Source organism: Bubalus kerabau, chromosome 5 (genome assembly GCF_029407905.1).
Source record: "Bubalus kerabau isolate K-KA32 ecotype Philippines breed swamp buffalo chromosome 5, PCC_UOA_SB_1v2, whole genome shotgun sequence".
Taxonomy (NCBI): domain Eukaryota; kingdom Metazoa; phylum Chordata; class Mammalia; order Artiodactyla; family Bovidae; genus Bubalus; species Bubalus kerabau.
Genome location: NC_073628.1, coordinates 123,995,718 through 124,001,717, shown reverse-complemented (window position 1 = coordinate 124,001,717; position 6,000 = coordinate 123,995,718).

Sequence of the window (6,000 nt, the reverse complement as noted above, 5' to 3'; positions counted from 1 at the left end):
AATATAAGGGAGTCATAAAACTTGTTATTTATTTTGTGATATAGTGAAGGTAAAGAGATTTTTCTGAAATCATGGCTCAGGGGCCCAGTACTCATGATTTAGTTTCTTCTCATGCAAACCTAGCCTCACCTAAACACCCTGGAGTCTGCATTCATGTAATAGATATAAGGAGATCATCAATTTCTGTTTGCTTGAGACAGTCACAGTTTTAGCATTGAAAGTCGCACAACCCACAAAACCATCCTCCACTCTTGGGCATTTGTCATGTTGGTCCTTCAATGATTCCTTGAAAGGCAACGAGCTAAACCTACACCCTCAATATGTAGGATTATGTTTTGCTTAGAAGCAAATGAACCAGTCTTAAACATTCTCTGGCCTTTATTTTTTTATTTTTATTTTTTTTGCCATTTCCTTTTTTTTTTTTTTTAACCAGGAATTTTTTTTTTATTTTATTTTTAAACTTTACATAACTGTATTAGTTTTGCCAAATATCAAAATGAATCCACCACAGGTATACATGTGTTCCCCATCCTGAACCCTCCTCCCTCCTCCCTCCCCATTCCATCCCTCTGGGTCGTCCCAGTGCACCAGTCCCAAGCATCCAGTATTGTGCATCGAACCTGGACTGGCAACTCGTTTCATACATGATATTTTACATGTTTCAATGCCATTCTCCCAAATCTTCCCACCCTCTCCCTCTCCCTCTCCCACAGAGTCCATAAGACTGTTCTATACATCAGTGTCTCTTTTGCTGTCTCATACACAGGGTTATTGTTACTATTACTTTCTAAATTCCATATATATGCGTTAGTATTTTATTTTTTTTTCAATGTCTTATACCCTAAAATAATAAAAGAATCTCCATCTAAATCCACTTAAAAACATTCCAGAACTAGACTTCCTGGGTGGTCCAGTGGTTAAGAATCCATCTTGCAGTGCAGGGGACACTGGCCTGATCTCTGGGCCAGAAAGATTCCACATGCCACAGAGCATCAAGGCCGCGCTATTAAAGCCTGCACACCTAGCCCGTGCTCCACAACAAACCACCACAGTGAGAAGCCCACACGTGATGACAGTTAGCCTCCACTCTCTCTAACTGGAGAAAACCAACAAGCAGCAACAGAGACCCACCCCAGCCAAATAAAAAAGGATACATTCTTTAAAAAAAATTCTAGAACCAATAAAGGGCCTGAATGATTTAACTGTTTCTCAAATTTGGGCTTAAAAGAGAGTGAGTATACAATTTAACTGAAAAAGACATTTTTGAGACTAAAAAGGCTGACTAAAGTTATTTAACATGTGTCATTTTTAACATATTTATTTATTGAGTAATAAACTTTTTTTTATATTGGTGGATCTATAAAATAGTTCAGTTAAAAATCATTTTAAAAAAATTCGCTCTTAAAAACATATACACCAGGAACTTCCCTGGTGGTCCTGGGTTCGACTCCATGCTCCCACTGCGGGGGGCACATGTTCCATTCCTGGTTGGGGAAGTAAGATCCCGGGTGCCATGAGGTGCAGCCAAAAATCAGAAAGCAAAACCCCATATATACCTATGTATAATAAAGCAAACTTTTGGAAACATTTATACTGATTATCTGAATATTAAAAATAATATAAGCAGAACAATTGTTGTTGGTATGTATTTATATACTTTATTCAGTTTCTTAGCTGTATCATTTGCTAATACTTTGTTACTGAGATATTTCTGAAGAATATGTTGTTTTCAATACGATCTTTACTTTTTCCATCAAATTGCCACAATTTTTTCCAATTGACTCTTCTCTGGAGCCCACAGTATTTTCAACTGAGAACTTATTCTTCAGGTGGTGAGACTCATGGTAAGCTCAGAACAAATTCTGCTGAATGGAGGAGATTCTCAATCCTATTCTTTTTATTTTTAATTGTGCAAATACCTCAGCAAAGGTATTTTCACAGGTGCCTTATGTTTGCCTTCATTCAGAGTATTTTATTTTTTTTACAAATACACTTAACAAGACAAAACTTGTAAGTTGTCTCCATTTATACTTCTTTAAAATATTTTGTACAATTTAGATGCGTCAAAATTGTCAGCTTTTGCAGTTTCATTCCCTCTGGGACAGAATATACATTCATGAAATAAAAATAAGAGGCTCTCTCAGAAGATTACTCCATAAGTCTGGATATTCCAAGGCACAATGGTAGAATTTCAAAAGTAAACCTTGCAAATTGATTATGCTCTCATAGTTTAATTTGTTCATTTTTTCCCCTTGCTTTTGTAGGATACATTTCAATATCTCCCTGTTTTCAAGTTTGTTTTTAAGAAATGCAATTTTCTAAAAGCTTCAAAAAGCATTTCTGCACTCTAAATTTCTTATTTAGCAAGAAATTTATTAAAAGATAGACTGTAAAGGCAGAATTGTACCTATATGATCGTCACAAAACAAATTATCTTCAAAAGTAAACTTTTAACTAAATTTACAATGCTGCTGCTGCTAAGTTGCTTCAGTCGTGTCCGACTCTGTGCGACCCCATAGACAGCAGCCCAATAGTATTCACAATAAGGTCTAATGAACTTTTAAAACTTTGATTCCATGAATCTTGAAAAAATTGAACAATTATTGGAATTAATTTTTCATTTGAAACTGTTGACATGTAAAAAATGAGTCATTTAGCTGTCTGCAGAGTTCTCCTATTAATTAAACCAAGCACATTAATAGTTATTTTTCATGGTTCATACTCATCCAAGAAAACCTTAAAATAATATCTAAGATTTAAAGTAAAATCTGGGGTCTTTATAGCATGTTTATGTGTCAGTTTTTGTTACTGCAGGCCCCTTGGTTTATGGTAAATGGCAAAAATTTTATGTATGTTGTACAATTATTATCAACCTTATTGAAAAATAAAAATTCTGTACTTCATTTTCACTAAACCTGTGTTTTTGTTTTGTTTAGTTTTGTTTCTTGAGCTCACTGTTCCTGAGAGAGCTCATTGTAAAATTTTTAAAAATTGTTACAATAATAAAGTAAATGCAGGTTTCCCCTGCTTTACCAAAGTAGAGTGTTTCTATTATATCTTTCCTAAGCTGAAATGAAGCAACAGTTAGAACTGGACATGGAACAACAGACTGGTTCCAAATAGGAAAAGGAGTACGTCAAGGCTGTATATTGTCACCCTGCTTATTTAACTTATATGCAGAGTACATCATGAGAAATGCTGTACTGGAGGAAACACAAGCTGGAATCAAGATTGCCAGGAGAAATATCAATAACCTCAGATATGCAGATGACGCCACCCTTATGGCAGAAAGTGAAGAGGAACTCAAAAGCCTCTTGATAAAAGTGAAAGTGGAGAGTGAAAAAGTTGGCTTAAAGCTCAACATTCAGAAAACGAAGGTCATGGCATCCGGTCCCATCACTTCATGGGAAATAGATGGGGAAACAGTGGAAACAGTGTCAGACTTTATTTTTCTGGGCTCCAAAATCACTGCAGATGGTGACTGCAGCCATGAAATTAAAAGATGCTTACTCCTTGGAAGGAAAGTTATGACCAACCAAGACAGCATATTCAAAAACAGAGACATTACTTTGCCAACAAAGGTCCGGCTAGTCAAGGCTATGGTTTTTCCAGTGGTCATGTATGGATGTGAGAGTTGGACTGTGAAGAAGGCTGAGTGCTGAAGAATTGATGCTTTTGAACTGTGGTGTTGGAGAAGACTCTCGAGAGTCCCTTGGACTGCAAGGAGATCCAACCCTGGGATTTCTTTGGAAGGACTGATGCTAAAGCTGAAACTCCAGTACTTTGGCCACCTCATGTGAAGAGTTGACTCATTGGAAAAGACTCTGATGCTGGGAGGGATTGGGGGCAGGAGGAGAAGGGGACGACAGAGGATGAGATGGCTGGATGGCATCACTGACTCGATGGACGTGAGTCTGAGTGAACTCCAGGAGTTGGTGATGGACAGGGAGGCCTGGCGTGCTGCGATTCATGGGGTCGCGAAGAGTCGGACACGACTGAGCGACTGAACTGAACTGAACTGAAGCTGAATTGATGTGAAGTGAGGAAGCAATTTATTTAGGACACACCTTGCTAATGGAGGCACAGAATAAATCCAGCTAAGGCACAGATGCTCAAAGTTCAAAGCTGTGGTGGATGGATGCTCAAATCTGGGGAAGGAGCTTGGCAGTGCCTCTCTCCCAGCTCCAAGTGTGTGCTCAGTCACTCAGTTGTGTCCGACTCTTTGCGACCCAATGGACTGCAGCACGCCAGGCTTCCCTGTCCTTCACCATCTCCCAGAGCTTGCTCAAACTCATGTCCATCAAGGTGGTGATGCCAAGTGTGTACCTCCTGTATAATATGGGCTCCTGCAAAACAAACACGCAATGCTGTTTTCACTTTTTGCCTTTTTTTGTGAAAGTGAAAATCCTCTTCAGATTTGGTTCAGTTATTGAAGAAAGGTACTATAAGTGGCTTAAACCAAATTTTTGAAAAGCGGAGGATAGCTGTAAGGTGTTGTGGTCTTACATACTAGTATAAGACAAAACCATTTCAGCGGGATTGCTCACCCTTCTCTGTAAAGGCTCTACTGCAGGCATGCTTCACCCCCACTTCCCGCCTTTATTTCGCATGCATGGGAATTTCTGATATCTCACACTTCAAAGTGACCTCTGCCACTGGGAGACTGGCAGTCTACTTCCTCACTCACAGGCCTCTCTCTGGACTAAGAAATCACGATTCATCCACCAGATGGCCACCAGGGGCAGCAGCAAACGCTTCTCCGACATCACTGACAACCACAAGTTTCTTGTCCCAAACGGCCTGCCTATAGGCAATTGCACTTTATCAGCCTGTATTCTATATAGCATATAGGATGAAAGTGGTGGAGCTAGTTACCAGTGTCGAAACTGGTTTTGAATAAGTCAGAGGTCTTATCACTGTTGGTTCGGATTTGTCCACTTGTTAATTGCTGGACACTGCTTACGCGCCGTGTAGCTCACCGGCTACCAAAGAAAGCCATGGGGGACTTCCCTGGTGGTCCAGTGGTTAAGAATCCACCTTCTGGTGAAGGGAATTCAGGTTCCACCCCTGGTCAGGGAACTGAAATCCCACACGCCACAGGGCAACCATGCATGCCTGCCGCAACTAGAGCCTGTGTGCTGCCAACTGCAGAGCCGGCCTGGCGACTGCTAAGACCCAACAGTGGCCAAAAATACATAAATGCATAAAAAGAAGGCCAATCATAGAATATGGAAGTACAAAGTGATCTATCAAACCCAGCCTGGCTTATTTTAATACAACTATTTTGAATAATGTTTTCTTAAAAACAACAACAGTTCTGGGACACCTGTTAAACCAGAGGGATGCCAGGACAATAGAAGTAAATCAGGAAGTATACTCACCTTATCTACTACCACAGGGTGCTTCATGAAATGGATTTCTGTACTCTACTCCAAACCTGTTAAATCTGAACAAGGTATAGCATCAAAATTTGCATTATAAGAAGCTTTCCATGATACTCTTGTTTGCTTTAAATTCTATATATTTGCTTACTTATTTAATCTTTTTTTAATTGAATTGTAGTTGATTTACAATGTTTTGTTAGTTTCTGGTATACAGCAAAGTGAGTCAGTTATACATCCATATATATTTTTTTTTCAGATTTTCTTTTATAGATTATTATGAAATATTGAGTATAGTTCCCTCCATGGTATTCTTAGGGACACTAAAGTTTTCCTCCTGGTTTAGGGAATTCCTTCACCTTTTACTGTGTCAAGCCCCACGGTCAGAGAGGTTGGGAGGATCACGTGCTTCACGCCATGGCTGATCTAACACTTGGATCAAAACTATTATTGAAAATGAGCTAGACACAAATTGAACTTCAATTAAGTCACAAGATAAAAATACTGTCCTCTCCTTAAGCAAACTTGTCTTGCAAGTTGAGAGATTTATTTTTGGCTACATCATTGCCTGTTGGGGAATTTGGCCTTATACCAGCCACTTTCTTTCTTTGAGGATTAA